The sequence below is a fragment of the Triticum dicoccoides genome, chromosome 7B, assembly GCF_002162155.2.
Source record: "Triticum dicoccoides isolate Atlit2015 ecotype Zavitan chromosome 7B, WEW_v2.0, whole genome shotgun sequence".
Classification (NCBI taxonomy): Eukaryota; Viridiplantae; Streptophyta; class Magnoliopsida; order Poales; family Poaceae; genus Triticum; species Triticum dicoccoides.
The window spans coordinates 594,535,530-594,559,480 of record NC_041393.1 but is presented as its reverse complement, the minus strand read 5'-3'; positions in this window follow the sequence as shown (position 1 = coordinate 594,559,480).

Below are 23,951 nucleotides of genomic sequence, written 5' to 3'. Positions count from 1 at the left end.
CACACTTAATCCAACGTCTTGGTCCTTGTAGGGCGGTGATAGTGTAGCAAACTAGGCAACCAAACTATAATGCTTTATTACTTTCACTTAGCCATAGGAGCTCGAATGTGGGGCTACTATATAGCCCCTAGCGGCACCGCTCCTCTCCAAACTTCGGGGCGCGTATGTTCCTGACCGGGAAGCGGTCCTTCGTCAAAGCGGAGGAATTCTAAACATTCCAGTGGTCGATCGAGTGGTTGACCAGTCTCTCGCTATATCATGACAGTCAGTTTTCGGCTTTCTCTACTAAGGTGCTCGCCCGGCCGAACCGGGGCACAATCACAGTAGTTCTCCTGGTGCCGCGTTAGCCGATGATACGGAACGTAAGGCAGCAAAACACAGGAGCCGGGCAAACCCAACATTTGACCAAAGACATGATTCGGAGCTGATGCATATAAGGCCTAACTCGAGACGCCGAACACTCCCTGAGGTGTTCGGTCTTTATGATACCAGGCAGAATGATGCCCTAAGCCCCTAGTGTCCAGGCTCAGGCGGGAACTTCTGACGCGGCCGATGCCAAAACACCAGCCTCCTCCTCGGTTATGGTTTGAAACCGGGGGATGTGTATCAACAAGAGACAGTAAGAAAGGTTGACGCAGGGTCTTAATCTGAAAAGAATCCTTGCAACAGGTCCCTGCTGCACGTCTGCGCCTGTGTCTCCGTTGTGCTGTATCCTGGACAGGTGTAGCACGTGCTTCATCTGTAAAAGAGAAGGACTTAGTTTCCAAGAAATATCGTGCAGAGGTTGTATAAAAATAGAATAAAAGGAAGAAAATTGAGCTTTATTGGCTCTCATCATTTATACACGCAGCCCCTTATAAAGGGGATATGCGGCTGGGAAGCCCCTTGCTGGACTCGCCTAACCATGTCCAAGGTCTAAATGACCTGTTTTTAGGCGCTTTGACCCGCGAGGTCTGATAAGTGTGTGGTTGTCAAGGCAGTCTCACGTTCTTCGTGGTCGAGGAACACTCGGAGTTACTTTTTAATGAAATTATGCCACGTTGACCGGGCATTTTTAAGCATAAAAAACACGTAATGTGGTATTGCGTTAGGGCTGGCGGAAGCTGCGCGCCCCTGTAGTGCTTAAGGGCTACTGTTTGAATGGGGCGATGGGTAGTGAGCTTTTCGCGACGGAGGTTGTCGGATGAACCGAACACAACATCTAGTGGTACAGAGCCTGTATAATTGGCTTAAAGGCCTGGCGTCACTCCTTTAAAGGAAGTGCTGCTATGGCGAATTTTGGTATGGGCTATCCCCATTCTGCGACTGGTGTCCTGGTATTGCAGGTGCCGCGCTGTCTTTTCGTGTTATCACATGAAGTGAGTTCACTGTTTTTACTTCTAGTGGGAAAGTCTTCTGTTTTCCGGAGTGCTGCTTTTGGGTTTCGTCACTTTCGCTCGGTGTGTCGAGCCCCTTGTGTTCGGCATTAAGTCGGCCGGACTGTTTGAAGACCCAACAATCTCTGTGGGTATGGTTTGCAGGCTTCCCGGGGGTACCATGTATTTGACATAGTCTATCCAGAATCTTATTTAGGTTGGATAGCTCATCACTGTTGTCCTTGAGGGGCAGTGTTTTGTTGTTCGGCCGAGAGCTTTTGAATCCGGCGTTGACCGCCGTACTATTCGGGCCTTTTTCCTTATTCCAGTGCTGATCTTTTCTGCATCGTGATTTCCCATTTCCATCCCTAAATTCGGATGTACTCGGGTCGCTGGTGTTGCACCTAGCCAGCCAGCTATCTTCCCCCGCGCAAAAGTGGGTCATGAGGCTTGTTAGTGTGGCCATTGTTCCTAGTTTTTCCTGGCCGAGGTGTCTGGCCAGCCATTCATCTCGGACGTTGTGTTTAAAGGCTGCTAAGGCTTCAGCGTCCGGACAGTCGACTATTTGGTTCTTTTTAGTGAGGAACCTATTCCAGAATTTGCGTGCTGACTCTCCGGGCTGTTGAGTTATGCGACTTAAATCGTCTGCATCCGGAGGACGACATAGGTCCCCTGAAAATTTGCTCGAAACGCATCCTCAAGCTCTTCCCAACTTCCAATGGTATTTTCTGGGAGGCTTTTAAGCCAATGCCGAGCTAGCCCTTTGAGCTTGAGGGGTAGGTATTTTATGGCATGGAGATCGTCTCCTCTGGCCATATGTATGTGTAATCCTCAATCCAGACTCCGGGGTCTGTTGTTCCGTCGTATGCTTCTATGTTTACGGGTTTGAATCCCGCTGGAAATCCATGATCCAGTACCTCGTCGGTGAAACATAGTGGGTGTGCGGTGCCCCTGTATTTGGGTGTGCCGTTGTCTTCAAATGCTTGGCGGGTTATGTTCCTTCCTGGAGTCTTCTTTTTTGGCCCATAAATAGACCTGACTGGGTCGTCCTTTTTCCGAGGATCTTTATGCTGATCGTGTGCCGGCTTGTGTGCGGCGCCCCTTGTTGCTCTTGGCCTGTCATCTGGTCGTCTATCCGGCCAGGCGGCTTCTTTCTTTTTTGACTGCGGGGGCTCTAAGGCCTCCTCGTCAAATTCGGGCAACAGCTTGCGCTTCGGGTAGCTCTTTGTCTGGTGACTAGCGCCATGTTTATCTGCGCTATTGAGTACTTTGCTCCATCTCATTCTGAGTGCGTCCTCCGCTGTTTTGAGCTTCCGCTTTTGCTTCTTCAAACTTCTTGCAGTGGCGACGAGCCTTTTATGAAGATTCATATGTTCTGGTGATGTGAGATCATCTTCACCGGGGATGGGTTGCTTCTCCAGTTTATGTCCGACTGGCTGCTTGTTGATATGTGTGTCGTCCACTGCCTCGCCCTGCTCTAGGGCCGGGTCTGTATGGGTGCCTTTTTATCGATGCCGGTCTTCGGGCGGCGCCTACGTCGCCGCTTTGGTTGATTGTTGGGGGAGTTGTCCCTCGCCATGTCCCGTTTTTCCTCATTATCGCTTCCGTTTGGTGTATCCACCATGTATACGTCATGAGTTGGGGTGGCTTTCCCGTGCCCGGTAGGCGCTGGTTCTTGGTCGTCTCCGGCATCGTCGTCCATACCGTCGATGTCTTCGGAGTCATAGTTTAGCATGTCGGTTAGATCGTCGACAGCGGCTACCAAGTGGGTGGTGGGTGGGCTTTGAATTTCTTCATCGTCCGCATCCCAACCGTCCTGACTGCAGCCGGCCAGGGCTCTCTTGATAACGAGAGATACTTTAGCAAACTCAAGATGTCGCCAAAAGGTGAGAGTTGAAAGATGTCCGTTGCGGTGAACTCCATGACCGGCGCCCAATCAGATTCGGTCGGAGGGGGCGCGGGAGGTTCGAAGTCCGGCAAGGAGTCCGGCACCTCGGAGTCACGATCTTTATGAGGGACAAGATCAGTGTTCGGCTCTATCGCCCTAGAGGTTGCAGCCCCCGAGGCGGTGTCTAGCCATCCGTCCCCGATCTGCGCAGCCGGCTCCGAATTGAAGATCGGAGCGGGTTCGAGTGCGGCCTCCACGGTACTGTCCGGCTGCAGAGCTAAATCATGCTCGCCGTGACAGTGCGGCACGCTCGGCTGTGGCTCGACTCCATCGAGGATCAAGTCCCCGCAGATGTCAGCCGTGAAGTTCAAACTTCCAAATCTGACCTGACGGCCAGGGGCGTAGCTTTCGATCTGCTTCAGATGGCCAAGCGAATTGGCCCGCAGTGCAAAGCCGCCGAATACAAAGATCTGTCCGGGGAGAAAGGTCTCACCCTGGACTACGTCGTTGATGATGGTCGAAGAAGCCATCGAGCCTATCGGTGACGACACAGAGGAACTCTCAATGAAAGCACCAATGTCGGTGTCAAAACCGGCGGATCTCGGGTAGGGGGTCCCGAACTGTGCGTCTAGGCGGATGGTAACAGGAGACAAGGGACACAATGTTTTACCCGGGTTCGGGCCCTCTTGATGGAGGTAAAACCCTACGTCCTGCTTGATTAATATTGATGATGTGTGTTACAAGAGTGGATCTACCACGAGATCAAGGAGGCTAAACCCTAGAAGCTAGCCTATGGTATGATTGTTGTCCGTCCTATGGACTAAAGCCATCCGGTTTATATAGACACCGGAGAGGGCTAGGGTTACATAGTGTCGGTTACAATGGTAGGAGATCTACATATCCGTATCGCCAAGCTTGCCTTCCACGCCAAGGAAAGTCCCATCCGGACACGGGACGAAGTCTTCAATCTTGTATCTTCATAGTCTTGGAGTCCGGCCGATAATGATAGTTCGGCTATCCGAACACCCCCTAGTCCGGAGCTCCCTTAGTTACCCTTTGCTCTGCTGGTCACGCAGACGAAAACCTTAATTTGCACTATTAAAGGAAACACTACTTCATGCAGACTAATCCATGTTTGGATTGAATAAGGAAAGGAAGGGAGACTGTACTGTCCAAGAGAGTAGGCATCGAACCCGCATCTAGGTTGAAAAGGGGAAAATCAGTAGCTAAGGAACGAGCTCGTGTCTCTTGGTTGAAGAAGGGTAGAAAGGCATGACAACGCAATAGAGAATGACCAGATCGATCGGTTTGTTCTCCTCACATAGGAGAAAGGTGGCTAAAGAGAACAAAAACGGGACGTAATCCACATATGTTGCCTGGATATTTGTTGCTTTGGGAAACCAAACCTCCCTCACCACTCTATGCGTCTGTGGAGGTACATCGTACTGGTGCGCCCACTGTCCGAATGGGCCTCACATGCTCGTATTGCCACTTTTTTGCTATTAGTATAATGCCAGCAGGCAAGTCAAGCAATGCTACTGCTAAAGTGATGCCACATTTAACTAATGCCACACTCAGTCTAATGCCACCGATAAATTTAAGCAATGCCATTTAATGTCACTGGATCATTTCAGGGTTAGCTGTTGATTGTGGATGTATTAAAGATTTCTCAGCTAAGGCATTCTAATGTTGTTGCACAACCAGTATACCAACGATGAATCTTGTTACTACCTTCAGATTTTTGCACTATTAATGCTTATAGATTACATACCTCACTTTCATGAGATGAGTCAACTTTTTTTGTACAGTGTCAAGAGGAAAGGTCAAGAGTGGGCACCTCCTCCTCCGGTTGTTCTCTTGATTCGTTCGATCAAGTTTTTACATTTGACCGATTATCAAGATTGGGATAGCAATTTTTAGGCCCCCTCGAGTTCGAAATGATATTTACCTTGAAGATACATGGTTTGCAATTTTTTTATACTGTCATTAGTTAATAATGCTAGTTACCTTCAGACTTTTGTATTTGGTTTAATGCTCATGCACAGCTAGTATACCAATGCTGAAACTTGTTACCTTTACATTTTGTATTGTTAATTCTTATAGAAATCTGCCAGTGCTAGAGTTTATTGAAATCTGTTCAGTAAAACCATTGTACTGTACCCTATAATAAAATAACTACTCTATTGTTGCACTAGCCACTAGATTAGTGTATATTTGTAGTATTTGAATGGTGTTGCATTAGCGTATGGACATAAATAAAGTGTGGCAAGCTTTCCTAGATATGTGCTCAAGAAAACTACTACCTATTTTTCTAAATACTAGACGTTTGGGTACTTTAAATCGAACTGCGAAAACATCTTATATTAAGGGACAAAGGGTGTAGAGTTCACTCAAATTATCCCGGTAAAGCTAGTCACACCTTTGTTAAAATTAATGTTCATTATGTTATCGGAGGAGGTCTGTATGTTTGTCTCTAATGCCTGTCGACTACATACCTGACATCATGATGTAATGTTAAGTCATTTCCTTTTGTACTGTGTCACTGAATTGTCAAGGCGGTGATGGCATTTTATTTTAGTTGAACTGCACAAAATATCCTTAAAAGAAGAGGAAAGGTTAGGAATCGATCATTCTTTCAGAAAGAACTATATATGCCTTCCTGACATCAGCCACTGTTAATTTATTTATTCCTTCAAACAAGTGGTTAGAAACAGTCTTGCTACCTTTTCCCATTAAGAAATTGGAATACTTATATTTGTGAGTCTATGCTTCAACTAGTGCCACTTTTATAGTAATCACACTTTCAATATCTATGCAAACAGGGATGCTCGATTTTAGTGGAACTACACAAAAAGTCCAAATGGTTCAACATTAGGAGCATGTTTTCTTCCAAACCTTTATATCCAATTGGTGGCTACTATGTTGCTACTCTTTTTGTACTGTCATTAGATAGTAATACTAGTGGTTTGCATGTGAATTTATTGGCAGGGTGGACCTACATTGGAGGTGCAGGACAAGATTCAATGATTGGATGCTCAATTTCAGTTGTATCGATTTCACCTCTTCCATCACTGTGAACATGGATATCCTTGGTCTAATGAAGAATAGGCGCTATATTTCTGCTCTGAACCAGCAAATCAATTCAGTATGAAATTGTCCAGGGCAAAACATGACTGTATCAATTTGTCCAGGGCAAAACATGATAGATGCTAAGCGGAAGAGACATGTTTAAACCAAAAATACAAGGTGGGGTATATGTTTACTAGCTGCTTGATATTTGTGCAGACAGAGATGTCTGCAAGTTGCTATTTGGCAAACAAAAAAGTGACCGCAATTTTGTTAGAACTGTACAAGAGAATAGTATAGTCACTACATGCAGTGCCATTTGAAAATAGACACAGAAATATTGGATAATCACTTCATGGACTACAGAAAAGTAGTATTGTACTATTTATTGGCCAACACTAGGTGCTTCATAGCTTTGGTCTGATTATACAATGGGCGTCATTTTCCCTAAGTTAAAGTTTCTATTGCGAAAATAGTATCGCCGTGTGATCGAGAGAAGACCAAATCATATTGCAGTGGATGTTCCTCCATCATGTGTGGTTCATTCGCATGGTTCCAGCTGTTGGTGAAACCACTTATGTTTGCAAGAGGAATTGTAGACTTCACAAACAAATTTGTCTTTCAGTCTATATTGAATGTTGGCCAAGAGAAGCATCCATGTTAGTAGGAAGAACAGATGTTTTTTCTAGATCTTTGCTTTTGGAGCTACATATTTGTATATGATCTGTGAATCATTGAGATGCATTAACATGTTGATCTTAAGTATGGGAATCGTACTAGTTGGTTTTAGTTGCGATGCAAGATCCGAAGTGGCTGATCTTTTCTTTTTGAGCTACATATTTGTATATGATTTGTGAATCATTGAGATGCATTAACAATTCCTTATTTCGGTTTGCTCAGTGTTTACAAGTTACTGATCGATCACTAGCTAGCCTACTAATGTGCTCCTGGCAGTTTTAGTTGTGACACAAGATCTGAAGTGGCAGTTTTTTGAATTAAAATGCCTACCTCTGAAGAAACTGACAAGCTGCTTTGAAGAAAATGTCATGTGAATCTGAAGAAACTTCCAGCAAAAACGTTCGCAAATGCCTTATCTCCCAGCTAACGTTCATCAGTTAATGCAATCGTACACGTACACCATCCGACCTACTCAATCCTACACGTACACTATCCGACCTACTCGATCCTACACAGATAAATAGTGGATCACACATGTACTACCTCCTTTTTGGTTTGCAGGGCTCAATTCAAGAAACGACCTACTCGATCCTACACGAATAAATAGCGGATCACGCACGTACTAGTACTTCCTTTCTGGTTTGCAGGGCTTAATTCAAAAATCTCACCAACAAGGTACTCCCTCAGTCCGGATTTATCAGTCCCGTGAGCCAAAGCAGCAAGACCAAGACATGGCAATAATCAACTGCATGCAGAAGTTTAAGCCTAATTAATTCTAGCGATTTAAGTGGCTGCATGCGTGCCCTCGGCTGCGACTTGTTGCATGCTGCTCCGCATACTGGCTGCGAGCGATTCTGAGTGCCTGCATGCAGCCATCCGTAATTAAGGCAGCTAACTGATGCGAAAAAAGATGCGCTTTAATTATTGCGTCATGCTGGCGTGCGGCCCAACACGGACGGACGGGACGACACAGTCATAATTTCAGTTTCTCTAGTTTTCCACAGCAAGCTGGCGCGCTAAGCCATGCCTGCTTATGCATTGATTTCCGATGGCCGTCGCTCTACCTTCCGCCTATAAGTACTGTTTCCCGGCCTTCTCCGGTGGCACCGTGACCCAACTCGCCCTATCCTCACAAGACCCCACCGGCCCGACATCGCTCGCCACTTATCCTTGCTCTTGCCACGTCCACCATGCCCCGCCCGTCTGCGATAGGCGAGGTTGGAGGCGGTCACTGCCGGAACTAGTGTTCGGTTTATCACCGGAAGGCAGATGGAGGGAGGAGGCATTCTATCGGTCTCTAGATGGCAATGCAGAGATCGAGAACTTGTTGGAGCGCGACCGCCTGGCGGAGGAGCAGGAGTTGTTGGAGCGCGTCCGCCTGGCGGAGGAGCGGCGTATCACCGATTTGCGCCGCCAGCGGGACATGGAGCAGCAGCGCACCGATGCTCTGAGTCGCGAGCAGAGCACCCACAACTGGGCCGACTACATGGAGGCCAGCGCCCGGCAAATAGCCCTAGAGGCTGTCGAGCACGCACGCATTCGCGACGCTGATTTTTACTACCAGCTCGTCAAGTGGGTTTCCCGCTTAGAAGTCGAAGCTTCGGTGGACCACACCGGCATGGAAAGGGCCAACGCGCGCGAGCAACGCGCCCTATCGCACCTCTGGCAAGTCCGAGGCGAGGCGGAGGACGCCGGTGCCGGTGTTTAGCGTGTACCGCAGATGACGGTCGGCATCATCTAGTTAGCTAAGAGTAAGTTAGTACTTTACGCTACTAGAGTATTAGTGGGAGTAGATAGTTAACTTGGCTATGATGATTGTCAACATGGAAGTTCAGTACTCTATATGTGGATTAGACCTGATACTTTGCGATGAATGTTGAACTTTCCATTTGAACGTATGGAATGGGCTGTTATTTTTTAAATGGGTTATATTTGTCCGCCACGGGTTTAGAGGCTGACTTGTGGGCCTACCAAGTTGATGCGTACACAATCAGTAGATGATTGTACGTGGAGAGGATGAAGCAGTGACCCCCCCAAGGTCATGGCAGTACGCAAGCAAGTGCCTCCTTATTTCAAGCCAATAAAAAAATGGTCCTCCTAATGGATTTCTGACATCTGGGTCCCATGCCATTGTCAACATAGTCAATAAACGAGAGAATTGTACAACGAGCGGCTGACACCAGGGACCCAGCAGCTCGCCCGGTTATTTTTGTTTTGGGTTAATTTGATAAATGCCACTCCAAATCTGGTGTTTCCGAGAAATGCCACTGCAATTTCCAAACTTTGAAAAATGCCATTTCATGCCATTTCCAGTGGCATTTTTCGAAGTCTGGAGTGGCATTTTTCAAAGTTTGCAAAAATTGCAGTGGCATTTTTCAAAGTTTGGAAATTGCAGTGGCATTTTTCAAAGTTTGCAAAAATTGCAGTGGCATTTTTCAAAGTTTGGAAATTGCAGTGGCATTTTTATGAATCTCCATAATTCAAGTGGCATTTATCTAATTTGTTTTTGTGACGGAAGCAGGGTGTCAACTGGGTTGTGTGGGCACTCTAGCCTGTCTAGACAGCCTTTTCTTTTATGTTTACCATAGACCAACCCACTAGTTTTTTTTTCTTTCTGAAAATGGCTAGCCCAGTTTTTCTGTGATTTGTCAAGTAAGTCGCTTTGTACCCCTCAAAAAAAAGTAAGTCGCTTTGTCAGGCCTGTTGGGCTGCAAATCTTTCAAGACAAGGAGAGCTTCATTCAGCTGGCCAAGAAAATGGCCTATCAGTAATGAGAAATGGGTTGTACATTTTAAAAACACATCAAACCGGCAATTAGTTTCAAATTTCTTTTTTTCATTTTGAGATTTTAAATTGCATTGATTTTTATGCATGGACAATTTGTTGGATTTTATATTGATATACATTTATTTTTAAAATCAGTTTGAATGTGACTCGAAATTTCAGGATTAAAACCAGTTCGGACCGCATCGAAATATTCAAAATTTCATATAATTTTTTAACCGTGGCCACAATATGGGCTGTAATGCTAACAAAAAGAAAATGGGCTCAAAAAACCTTAAGAATTAGCAAATGGGCTGTAAATTATTAGAAATAATGGCAGATGGGATGTATACTGTTTTCCACAGATTTGAGGCTTTCCTAAAAAAAGGTTGCCGCACAAGCAGTGACTGTTGCATGTCCATCCAACGGCCGCCGTGCTTCTTCAATCTCTGCTCTGCCTGCTCCAGCCGCTCAAACAAGCGCCGGTGGGACTGCCTGCTCCCTCCTCCCGCGGCGGGCTGTGCTGTCGCGCAGGCCTCACCGCCCCACCGTACTCCCATCCCTGGCCTAGCCATCCCTCTACTGACCCACACTTGATGTTATTCTCCGGCGACGGCAGACGAACCAGTAAACCCTCGTACAGTCGTACTCCTGTTCGCATGGGAAACAACTGCCGATTCTTCTCTGGCTCCGTGTCGTTCCCTTCCTAGGCCTCGCCGTCATCCACTGCCCTGGTGCTCTCGGCGTCGCGTGGACAACATGGTCAACGACCGACATGCATCTGAAGTCGACTGTACATGGAGAGGCTGACAGCTGGGTCCACGGCCGCACGCAAGGAAATGCCTCCTTATTACGCATAAAATAATGATTCCTCCACTGACATCTGGGACCCACTGAAAGGGCCTCTGTATTTCATGAGAAAAACGCTACCGCCACTGACAGCTCGGACCCACCAGCTATATCTTCGCACGCAAGGAAGTGCCTCCATATTACGCACAAAAAAATGAATACTCCCCCTGCTAGCTGGGACCCAGTATAGTGGGAGGCTGACTTGTGGGCCTACTAAGTTGATGGGGACGGAGGGCTTTGTCAACTTAGTCAATATGCATGATTCTAGCTCCAGTGACCGTACGATGTCCATCCAATGGTCGTAGTGCTTCTTCAACCTCTGGTCTTCTTGCTCCAGCCACCCAAAGCAGCGCCAGTCATGCCGCCTGCTCCTGCCTTCCGTGGCCGGCTGTGTTGCCGCAGAGGCCTCACTGCCCCCTACTACTCGCACTGCTAGCCAGGCCATCCCTCCACTCACCCACACCCCTTGTTATTCTGCGGCTACGGCAGCCTCACGCCGCAGCCGAACCAGTGAACCCTCGTACTCCTCTCTGCGTGGGCATCCACTGCCGTGTCTTCCCCGGCTCTATGTCGGCCCCTTCCTAGGCCTCGCCGTCATCCACCGCCATGGTGCTCTCGGCGCGGCATGGTCAATGTGGTCAATGACCGACTTCCATCGGAAGAGTACTGTACATGGAGAGGCTAACAGCTGGGTCCACGGCAGCCGCAAGGAAGTGCCTCCTTATTACGCGCAAAATAATTATTCCTCGACCTGACAGCTGGGACACATAGGACGGGCCACCGTATTTCTGAAAAAATGTTTCCCACCTGACTGCTGGGACCAACCAACTACATCTTTGCACGCAAGGAAGTGCCTGACAGTCGGGACCCACCTGGTCGAAGTGTATGTAGTGTTGTCATTCTGGTCGCGAACGTGTACGTACATATTGGTTGATGTAGAGGCGCTCATGTGTCGTAGTAGAGGCGTGCACGTGTCATAGTAGAGGCGCGCACGTAGCATGTACACTTATGTACAGCAGCCAGGGTGCAAGAAAGAAAATACGGCCACATACGTACATATGGGCGGGTCTCGAACGCCTACTCGCGCATACGTACGACCAGGGCTCGTGAACATGGCTGGGTTGGAACGGAGAAACTGTGTCGTCGTCGTGTTCATGGGGAGCCAACCGGCTGGGTCGGAACGGAATATGTCGTCGTGTTCATCGGAAGGGCTCTGACGGAAGAGCCAATGGAAACGAGGCCTGGCGTACCGCGGAACGGAGTTAACGACCTTGTGTTCGACCGGCCATGTTCGAAGCGGGGTCCTGTTCATTGGGAGGGGTCTGGCGTGCCGCAAAACAGAGGAAACGGACTTCTCTTGGACCACCTACGGTTGAAACATGGTCATGTTGATTGGGAGGGGTGTGGCGTACCGCAAAATGGAGGAAACGGACTTGTGTTGGAGCGCTACGGTCGAAACGGGGGTCATGTTCATCGGGAGGGGTGTGACGTACCGTAAAACGGGACTCCACGGGATACTGTTCATCTCCACCATTGACCTCCTCCAGCCTCCATGGGCTACTATTCATCCACCGTCGACTTCCTCTAGCCTCCACCTGCGACTGTTCATCCACGGGCTCCTGTTCATCCAGCCTCCCACCGCGCGCTCCTCCACCGGCTACTGTTCAACCAGCCCTCTCCATGGGTTCCTATTCAACCACCCCTCCACGGGCTACTGTTCATCCAGCCCTCCACCGGCTATTGTTCAACCAGCCCTCCACGGGGTCGTCCTGTTCATCCAGCCCTCCACGGGGTCCAGCTCATCCAGCCCCAACTGGCTCGATCGATCGAGGTCCTGTTCATCCAGAGGCAACACCACGGGGTCCTGTTTATCCACCCCCATTCGTAACTGTTCATCCAAACCCCCCAGCAACGCTCACTGTTCATCCAGAGGCAGCATCGATCGGCTTCAGTTAGCAACAGTAGCGAAGGAATCGCTCAATCACTTGGGTTCAGTAACTCGTAGCCTGCAGTGCAATTGATCGGGTTCAGTTAGGCGAACACCTCGCTCGGGTTCAGTTAGAGCCCAATGCCTCGCACCCACGCGCATACGTGTACGAGAAACGTGCATCGCTCGGCCTCCGACCACCCACCATAACCGGGAACTCGCCGATATTTTCCTCGGGAGCTCCTGTCTGCCGCTCTTTGCGGCAAATTGCCGGCCGAACGCACAAGCAGATATCCGGAATGGGCCGGCCCAAGCTAGCGACCAGTATTGTAGCGCGACTCTAGAGACCAAAAAAAACTCGCGGTCTGTAGGTATCGAACCCAGGAGCTCCCGTTCCCCAACATCTGCTCTTACCAGTTTAACTAACAACCCTATCTGAATATTGTGCTGTGCGAATCAAATAAAAAGCAAAACCATCATAGATTTGAGTATTTCAAAATATCAATCCCAAGACATTTTTTTTAAAAGGAAATGTTTTATGAAACATGTACACTTTTTAAATTTGTGCACTAAATTATCAAAATTCAAACATTTTCAGAAAAATAACATTTTTTAAAATACTGAACAATTTTTCGAAACTCAGGGAAAAAAGAATACATGAACATTTTTCCAAAACAGGAACATTTTTTGAAATTCCTTTTTTGGAAAACACGAACATTTGATGAAACTCTGGCACAAAATTTGAAAATACAAACATTTTTTTCAAAACTGGAACAATTTTTTCAAAACAGGAACATTTTTTGAAATTCCAAAATTTAATTCGGGGCGAACATTTTTTGAAACTTCAGAACAATAATTGAAACACAAAAAATTTCTGATAAATGCACATAATTATTGAAACAGAACATTTGTTTTAAACTCCTGAACACAATATAAGACTTGAACAGTTTTTTGAAATTTGTGAATTTTTTTAGAAAGGAGAACATTTTATGAATCTTCCAAACAATATTTCAAAATAAGAACATTTTTTGAATCTTCCGAACAATTTTCAAAAAGTGAATTTTTTATGAATTTGTGAACAAATTATGAAAACGGGAACATTTTTCAAATTTTGTGAACAATATCGGAAATGGAAATATTTTTTCAATTCCTGAGCAATTTCTAATTTGTAAACAAAATTTTAAAATGCAAACATTTTTCGAATTTGTGCGCATATTTAAAATATTAGTATTTCCAACATTTTGAACCAATTTTGAAAACGGGAACATATTTTTTAAACCGAACATTTCTTAGTTTGTGAAAAAAAATAAAAAGGCAGACACTTTTTGAAATTTAGAACATTTTTCAAAACTAAGCAAACATTTTTTGAAATTTTAAACTTTTATGAAATTTCTGAACAAAATAAATGAAAACGGGAAATTTTTCTGAAAGATTGAACAAACTTTGGAAATTATATTTTTTTAAAGATTGAACAATTTTTTAATTTGTGTACATATTTGACAACCAGATCATTTTTAAGTTTGTGAACAAATTTTCAAACATGCGAACAAATTTTGAAAAATAATATTTTATTAATTTAGAAAACAAATTGAAAAGAGGCATAGCTTTTAAAACTTTGAACAAATTTTTTTAAAATGCAATCTTTTTGGAAATTTCTGAACATTTTTGTGAAGGAAATAGACTTGAAAAAAAGAGAAAGGGAAAGGAAAGGAAAGAAAAAGAAAATAGAAGAAATAGAAACAAAATGGAAAACGAAAAAGAAGAAAAACTAAAAACGAAAAATATAACACACTAGAAACGCAAAAAAACGAAAAGGAAAGAACACAGCAAAAAAAACCCGGTTTAGGGAACCTTCTAGAAGGTTCCCAAAACAGGTTGGCCGCACCTATGTAAATCTCGAAGTGGACCGGGCCCACGTTTGTCGCTCGCATCGCTGCCCTGTGCGGTAGCCCGACATTTTGCCGCAGTGAGCGGCGAATAGGGATTTCCATTTTCCTCGCCCTCGCTTCGACCACGGTTTTTTCCATCATGGACGGCCCAAAGAATGTCATGCAGTTGCGTCTCCGGCCCGCCTAGCACGAAAAGCCCATTTTTTTGTCATTATTTTTTGTCATAGAAGTACGAGCTCACCACATCTATGATGATACCGGGTTTTGTCACAATTATCGTCATAGAAGTGTCATAAGTATGGCAGAATTTTTTTCATTCGGCCCAAAATGTCACGGATGTGTCTTTTTTTGTAGTGCAAGTATTGGGGATCACAAAAGTTTTCGAGGGTAGAGTATTCAACCCAAATTTATAGATTCGACACAAGGGGGGCCAAAGAACATTAGCAAGTATTAGCAGCTGAGTTGTCAATTCAACCACACCTAGAGATTAATTATCTGTAGCAAAGTGATCGGTGGCACAGTAGTATGATAGTTTTGATAATAGTGGTAGCGGCAATAGTAACGGTAACAGTGATAACAATGGTTTTGTAGCAGTTGCAATAGTAATAATACAATAGTAACTTAGGAAGATCAATATGTAGGAAAATCGTAGGCATTGGATCAACGATTCGTTGGATGATATTCATCATGAGACAGTCATAACCTAGGGTGATACGATACTAGCTCTAGTTCATAAATATAATGTAGGCATGTATTTCGTAAATAGTCATACATGCTTATAGAAAGAATTTGCATGACATCTTTTGTCCCACCCTCCCGTGGAAGCGGGGTCCTATTGGAAACTAAGGGATACTAAGGCCTCCTTTTAATAGAGAACCAGAACAAAGCATTAGCACACGATGAATACATGAACTCCTCAAACTACGATCATCACCAGGAGTGGTCTCGACTATTGTCACTCCGGGGTTGCTGGATCATAACACGTAGTAGGTTACTATAACTTGCAAGAGCGGATTTAGAACATGGATATAATGGTGATAACATAAACGGTTCAGATCTGAAATCATGGCACCCGGCCCAAAGTGACAAGCACAAGCATGGCAAAGTCATAGCAACATCAATCTCAGAACATAATGGATAATAGAGATCGGGCCCTAATAGAACTAACTCGATTACATGATAAATCTCATCCAACTCCTCATCGACCAGCGAGCTTACGAAGGAATTACTCACTCCCAGTGGGGAGCATCATGGAATTGGCGATGTAGAAGGGTTGGTGATGATGAAGATCAAAGATCCCCTCCTCTAGAGCCCCAAACGGACTCCAGATCTGGCCTCCTGATGAAGAACATGAGACGGTGGCGGCTCCTTCTCGTGAAACACGATAATTCTTTCTCCCTGATTTTTTTCTGGAAAAATAGGATTTTATAGCGTCTGTTTTAGAGTCTACGGGGCCACCAGGTGGGGACAACCCACCTGGGCACGCTTGGAGGGGGTGGCAGCCCTGGTGGGTTGTGCCCACCTAGGTGCCCCCCTCCGGTGGTTCTTGGCCCCAAGAATTCTCTTTTATTGTATAAAAAATCCTTGCAAAATTTCGTTTCATTCCGAGAACTTTTATTTCTGCACGAAAAAAACACCATGGTAGTTCTGCTGAAAACAGCGTCAGTCTGGGTTAGTTTCATTCAAATCATGCAAGTTAGAGTCCAAAACAAGAGGAAAAGCGTTAGGAAAAGTAGATACGACGGAGACGTATCATGCCTCCATCAACCCACAGCAAGCAAGAAAGATGAATTAATTCTACTCCTCCATCTCATGATGGAGTTCAGAAGGGATCACCAACAATTTCGGATGACAACTAGAAACGATGATCATATCCGTAAATGGGCAGAATCCTTAGGAAAAGAACCGGATTATAAACTCAGAGATGACTTCTTTCACATCCAGAGGGACATTGCAACGATCATCATGAAAGAAGTCGTTGAAGAGAAGGGGATGTTCCACCACGGCCCTATATTGCAGCTGACGTCCAAAATTGCATAGGCCTACAACATCAGGACCTGACGCTGTTCACGATGCTAGGGTGCATCCTCCGGGATATGGATGGATGGAACTTCCAGTGATTGACTATGCCAATGATGATGTGTTGCTTCAACTTGTACTTTCTGTAGCGATGAAACTTTATGATGTCAATGGTCCTGCGGAACTTGCGTAACACTAGTTTTTTAGTTTGGGTAAGATGATCTTCGTACATCTAATTCATTAGTTTGGGTACGATGATCTTCGTACATCTAGTTAATTAGTTTGGGTACGATGAACCTGCGTTTATTAATTAGGTTTACTATATGTTGCATCTATTTTCTAACGCTTTCTTTTCGTGTTCCTTTAGTATATTATATTACACATAATTGTTGAATTCGGTTGATGAAGATGCATCTCTAACAAGTACATAGGTCCTTGATGGCAAAGAAGTGCCATGCCGGGTAAATAGGGAGGGTTCGGGGAGTGTACGACGAGTGGCCAGAGTGTCAGGCACAAGTCTCACGGTTCTCGGGCGACAGCCAGAAAGGGTTCGATAGAAAAGAAGAAGCGGAAGCTAGTTACTTGAGGTTCAAGCTAGCGCGAGAGAGGAATCAGAACTGTCACCTCATGTACTGCATAATTCTGCTCTTACTCCTATTGACAGCTCTTATCTTCTATATCATTGTTTAGTTGGATGATGATGTAGTTGCATGTATTCGAGACATGTCATAACTTGTGTTGCTATTTTGAGATGATTTAGAGACACATCATTTGTGTTGGATGATGATTATGATGATGACATGATTTCATGAGACTATTTGTATGTGTATGATATGATGAAACTATTGTGTGTACGATATGATATAGACTATTGATTAAAACTTGTACAAATAAAAAGGAAATATGTTGTAGAAAAAAGTTCAGAAATTATTACAGTAGAGCGGGGCATTGACGTAGTAGCAATGCCGCTCATTCAGCGCGGTTTTACAAAACACGATACTGCTATGTATGGTTAGCAGTAGCGCAGATATACCCATGCTACTGCTAAAGTTTAGATGTAGCACCATAGCTGTAGCGCAGATGCCAGTGCTACTGATAAGGTAAAACCCTGCGTTACTGCTAGCCTTTCCCCTAGTAGTGCTAAGACGGCGTCTTCAAGAAGATCTGTTGCCCCAAGACACCGCTGTCATCCAACCCAGTGGTTTAGGTTTTCACCCCGGGAGCACGATGGAGGAAGGTGGGAGATATGGAAACAAAGCTCGTAGGCGTCGCCGCAGGCAAGACCAGTGAAGCTAGTTGGTAATTTCTCCCACGCACAGCTCCCCACCGCCAACACCCGCACATATAGGATTTGGTGTCGCAGGCCACCAGGAAACCTGCCAAAGGGATGTAACGCACCATCGAGCAACCACCGAACTCTGCGCTCCGACCAACACGCCGTCCTCACGGCCATGGAAGCCGACCAGCACCAGACTCATGAGATCTATCCACCAGGACCATGAGACCCACCAAGTAAGGTTGTGGCACCGCATCCAAGCTCCCCAATCACCATGTAACCCAGAATCCCTAGGGCGACACCCGCACAAGAGCATGACCTGAGTTCTCAAATCCACACAAATCCATCATAGATAGGGATCAACTGATGGCGATGAGCACCGACACAGAAGCCGATCGGGGCCGACCACCCTGGTCGGAGCCAGCGGAGCCGTCCAACCGAACACCCTAGGCAGAGATGGCGGACAACCCTTGCTGGAGCATAGTTAGGTTTGGGTGCGTTATCAGATGCTTCCTCCATCACCTTCTCGTCGTCCTCCAAGCTCTCCTCCGACAAGATCGAAGGCAGTCTCACCTCTATCTATTCCATGCTTCGGGCCAGCCAGTTGTGGACAATGCCTACGATTACGCGTTGGCGCCACGATGACATGAGCTTGTATATCAGGCACCAGCCAGTTGGAAGCAGAGGGTGTGCATTTATGTCATGCGCAATTATTCTTGTATATCAGGCGCCAGCCAGGCCAAGCGTCGGTTTGAATGCAGGCTCCTTGAGTGGATTTCTTGAGCGACGTGTTTGTTCAATGTCAGGCAGGCAAACAGACACACAATCGACTTCTATTTAGTAGGAATTCATCTGATCACGTCACTCCGAGTCAGCATTACCTCACTGCGTAGAGCGAGGGGAGGTGTTGCACGCGCACTCTTAGCCTACGCGTCAATTAAATGGCGCACCTTTCGGCCGACATGCAGTAGTAGTCGGTAAAGTTCACTTTGGATCTGTTGGGAAACGTAGTAGAAAACAAAAAAGTCGCCCTACGATCACCCAGGGACACTATGAACATGCAATAAATGATACGTCTCGAACGTATCTATAATTTTTGATTGTTCCATGTTGTTATATTATCATTCTTGGATGTTTTACAATCATTTTATAGCACCTTTATATCATTCTCTAGGACTGACCTATTGACACAGTGTCCAGTGTTAGTTGTTGTTTTTTGCTTGTTTTTTACTTCATAGAAAATCAATACCAAACGGAGTCCAAACGCAGCAAAACTTTTTGGAGAATTTTTTCAGGACAGAAGACACAGGAAGGGCCAAAGAAGTAACAGAGGGGTGCCCCGAGGGGGGCACAACCCACCTGGGCCCGCCTAGGGGCCCAAGCGCGCCCTTATGAGTTGTGCCCACCTCTGTAGCCTGCCGCACTGCCTCTTCACCCTATAAATACCCAAATATTCCGAAAACCCTAGGGGAGTCGACGAAAAACAATTCCAGCCACTGCAAGTTCCAGAACCACGAGATCCAATCTAGACACCATCACGGAGGGGTTCATCATCCTCATTGGTGCCTATCCGATGATGCATGAGTACTTCATTGTAGACCTATGGGTCCATAATTAGTAGCTAGATGGCTTCTCCTCTCTTTTTGATCCTCAAGACAATGGTCTCTTGGAGATCTATTTGATGTAACTCTTTTTGCGGTGTGTTTGTTGGGATCCGATGAGCTTTGAGTTTATGACCAGATCTATATTTCTATCCATGAAAGTTATTTGAGTTTTCGTCTCTTATATGCATGATTAATTATAGCCTCGTATTCTTCTTAGAATGTTTGATTTAGTTAGGATGACTAGATCAATTTTTCTTGCCATGGGAAGAGGTGCCTTGTGATGGGTTTGATCTTGCGGTGTTCTTTCCCAGTGACAAAAGGGGCAGCAAGACACGTATTGATCGTTGCCATTAAGGATAACAAGATGGGGTCTATTACTACATGAATAGATCTTGTCTATATCATCTCATCGTTCTTATTGCATTACTCCATTTCTCCATGAACTTAATACACTAGATGTATGCTAGATAGCGGTCGATGTGTTGAGTAATAGTAGTAGATGCAGACAGGAGTCGGTCTACTAATCTTGGACGTGATGCCTATATAATGATCATTGCCTAGATATCGTCATAACTATTAGAAGTTCTATCAATTGCCCAACAGTAAATTTGTTTACCCACTGTATGCTATTTTCTTTAGAGAAGCCACTAGTGAAATATACGCCCCGCGGATCTATTTTTCTCATCATATATTTTCAGATCTATATTGCTACTTGCCGTTTTATTTATTTTCATCTTTTATTTTCAAATATATATTATCAAAATGCAAAAATACCTCACTGAATTTTATTTGCCGATATTCTATTTGCATCTACCAAATTATATCTTTACCAATCTTTTACCCAGGATGGATTGACAACCCCTCTTACGCGTTGGGTTGCAAGTAATTGTTTTTTGTGTACAGGTACCCTTAACATAGTGTTTCTTGGTTCCTACTTGTTCGAGAACCTTGGTTTCATTTCTGAGGGAAATACCTATGGTAGTTGTGCTGTATCATCCCTCCTCTTCGAGGAAAAGCTGACACAGACACGAGCCATCAACAAAGGATTTGTGGCACCGTTGTCGGGGAGACATCATCAACATCTATCAGGTTCCTAATCACAAATCTCATCTCCTTGCAATTTACATTATTTGCCATTTGCCTCTCGTTTTCATCTCCCCCACTTCACAAAAATTTACAGTTTTATTCGCCCCCTTTTTTGTTCTCTGTTTTATCGTCAGATCTATTTTTGCGTGCAATCTTGTGTGTATAGTCATGATGCCTCAAAGAAAATATTATGATGTTCCTTACCCCAATATTTTGCTTGAAATTGAGAAAAGTACTAAGAAATATATGACTACACAATTTGAACACAATAAATATTTTACCAAAGAACTTAAGGAACACTCTGTTGTGTTGGATAATATAACAAAACAACTTGATGATATCAGTAGAGAAGTTTGTAGTCTCCAATCTAAGTATGCTTTCGTTGAAAGTTTGCTAGGCAAAATATCCGATGCAGAAGCTACCTTAGTAAACCAAATGACCGCTAAACCAGTCTCGTTAGAAGATAGAAATGATGAAGATCTTGAAGTGATTGGTGTTTCTTCTATTGATTCCTTGTTTAGTAAAATTAAAATCGGTGATAAATGGACTGAAGAAGAGTCAATTTTAGCTAGAAGGCGTCCCGATAATTCGGAGGGTGAAAATCTTGTTGAGAAAATTGATAAATTGGGTTTGGAGAGGTTAAAACTTTAACTAGTGATGTTCCCACTCTTTTGTATTACAAAGACTTTAATTATGATAGTTGTTCTTTGATTGATTGTATTTCTTTGTTGCAATCCATGATAAATTCACCCCATGCCTATGAAAAAACACCATGGTAGTTCTGCTGAAAACAGCGTCAGTCTGGGTTAGTTTCATTCAAATCATGCAAGTTAGAGTCCAAAACAAGAGGAAAAGCGTTAGGAAAAGTAGCTACGCTGGAGACGTATCATGCCTCCATCAACCGACAGCAAGCAAGAAAGATGAATTAATTCTACTCCTCCATCTCATGATGGAGTTCAGAAGGGATCACCAACAATTTCGGATGACAACTAGAAACGATGATCATATCCGTAAATGGGCAGAATCCTTAGGAAAAGAACCGGATTATAAACTCAGAGATGACTTCTTTCACATCCAGGGGGACATTGCAACGATCATCATGAAAGAAGTCGTTGAAGAGAAGGGGATGTTCCACCACGGCCCTATATTGCAGCTGACGTCCAAAATTGCATAGGCCTACAACATCAGGACCTGACGCTATTCATGATGCTAGGGTGCATCCTCCGGGATATGGATGGATGGAACTTCCAGTGATTGACTATGCCGATGATGATGTGTTGCTTCAACTTGTACTTTCTGTAGCGATGAAACTTTATGATGTCAACGGTCCTGCGGAACTTGCGTAACACTAGTTTGTTAGTTTGGGTAAGATGATCTTCGTACATCTAGTTCATTATTTTGGGTACGATGATCTTCGTACATCTAGTTAATTAGTTTGGGTACGATGAACCTGCATTTATTAATTAGGTTTACTATATGTTGCATCTATTTTCTAACACTTTCTTTTCGTGTTCCTTTAGTATATTATGTTACACATAATTGTTGAATTCGGTTGATGAAGATGCATCTCTAACAAGTACATAGGTCCTTGATGGCAAAGAAGTGCCATGCCGGGTAAATAGGGAGGGTTCGGGGAGTGTACGACGAGTGGCCAGAGTGTCAGGCACAAGTCTCACGGTTCTCGGGCGACAGCCAGAAAGGGTTCGATAGAAAAGAAGAAGCGGAAGCTAGTTACTTGAGGTTCAAGCTAGCGCGAGAGAGGAATCAGAACTGTCACCTCATGTACTGCATAATTCTGCTCTTACTCCTATTGACAGCTCTTATCTTCTATATCATTGTTTAGTTGGATGATGATGTAGTTGCATGTATTCGAGACATGTCATAACTTGTGTCGCTATTTTGAGATGATGAAGAGACACATCATTTGTGTTGGATGACGATTATGATGATGACATGATTTCATGAGACTATTTGTATGTGTATGATATGATGAAACTATTGTATGTACGATATGATATAGACTATTGATTAAAACTTGTACAAATAAAAAGGAAATATGTTGTAGAAAAAAGTTCAGAAATTAATTACAGTAGAGCGGGGCATTGACGTAGTAGCAATGCCGCTCATTCAGCGCCGTTTTACAAAACACGATACTGCTATGTATGGTTAGCAGTAGCGCAGATATACCCACGCTACTGCTAAAGTTTAGATGTAGCACCATAGCTGTAGCGCAGATGCCAGTGCTACTGATAAGGTAAAACCCTGCGTTACTGCTAGCCTTTCCCCTCGTAGTCCTAAGATGGCGTCTTCAAGAAGATCTGTCGCCCCAAGACACCGCTGTCATCCAACCCAGTGGTTTAGGTTTTCACCCTGGGAGCACGGTGGAGGAAGGTGGGAGATATGGAAACAGCGCTCGTAGGCGTCGCCGCAGGCAAGACCAGCGAAGCTAGTTGGTAATTTCTCCCACGCACAGCTCCCCACCACCAACACCCACACATATAGGATTTGGTGTCGCGGGCCACCAGGAAACCTGCCAAAGGGATGTAACGCACCATCGAGCAACCACCGAACTCTGCGCTCCGACCAACACGCCGTCCTCACGGCCATGGAAGCCGACCAGCACCAGACTCATGAGATCTATCCACCAGAACCATGAGACCCACCAAGTAAGGTTGTGGCACTGCATCCAAGCTCCCCAATCACCATGTAACCCAGAATCCCTAGGGCGACACCCGCACAAGAGCATGACCTGAGTTCTCAAATCTACGCAAATCCATCATAGATAGGGATCAAATGATGGCGATGAGCGCCGATACAGAAGCCGATCGGGGCCGACCACCCTGGTCGGAGCCAGCGGAGCCGTCCAACCGAACACCCTAGGCAGAGATGGCGGACAGCCCTTGCTGGAGCATAGTTAGGTTTTGGTGCGTTATCAGATGCTTCCTCCATCACCCGCTCGTCGTCCTCCAAGCTCTCCTCCGACAAGATCGAAGGCAGTCTCACCTCTATCTATTCCATGCTTCGGGCCAGCCAGTTGTGGACAATGCCTGCGATTATGCGTTGGCGCCACGATGACATGAGGTTGTATATCAGGCGCCAGCCAGTTGGAAGCAGAGGTGGTGCATTTATGTCATGCGCAATTGTTCTTGTATATCAGGCGCCAGCCAGGCCAAGCGTCGGTTTGAATACAAGCTCCTTGAGTGGATTTCTTGAGCGACGTGTTTGTTCAATGTCAGGCAGGCAAACAGACACGCAATCGACTTCTATTTAGTAGGAATTCATCTGATCATGTCACTCCGAGTCGGCATTACCTCACTGCGTAGAGCGAGGGGAGGTGTTGCACGCGCACTCTTAGCCTACGCGTCAATTAAATGGCGCACCTTTCGGCTGACATGCAGTAGTAGTCAGTAAAGTTCACTTTGGATCTGTTGGGAAACATAGTAGAAAACAAAAAAGTCGCCCTACGATCACCCAGGGACACTATGAACATGCAATAAATGATACGTCTCGAACGTATCTATAATTTTTGATTGTTCCATGTTGTTATATTA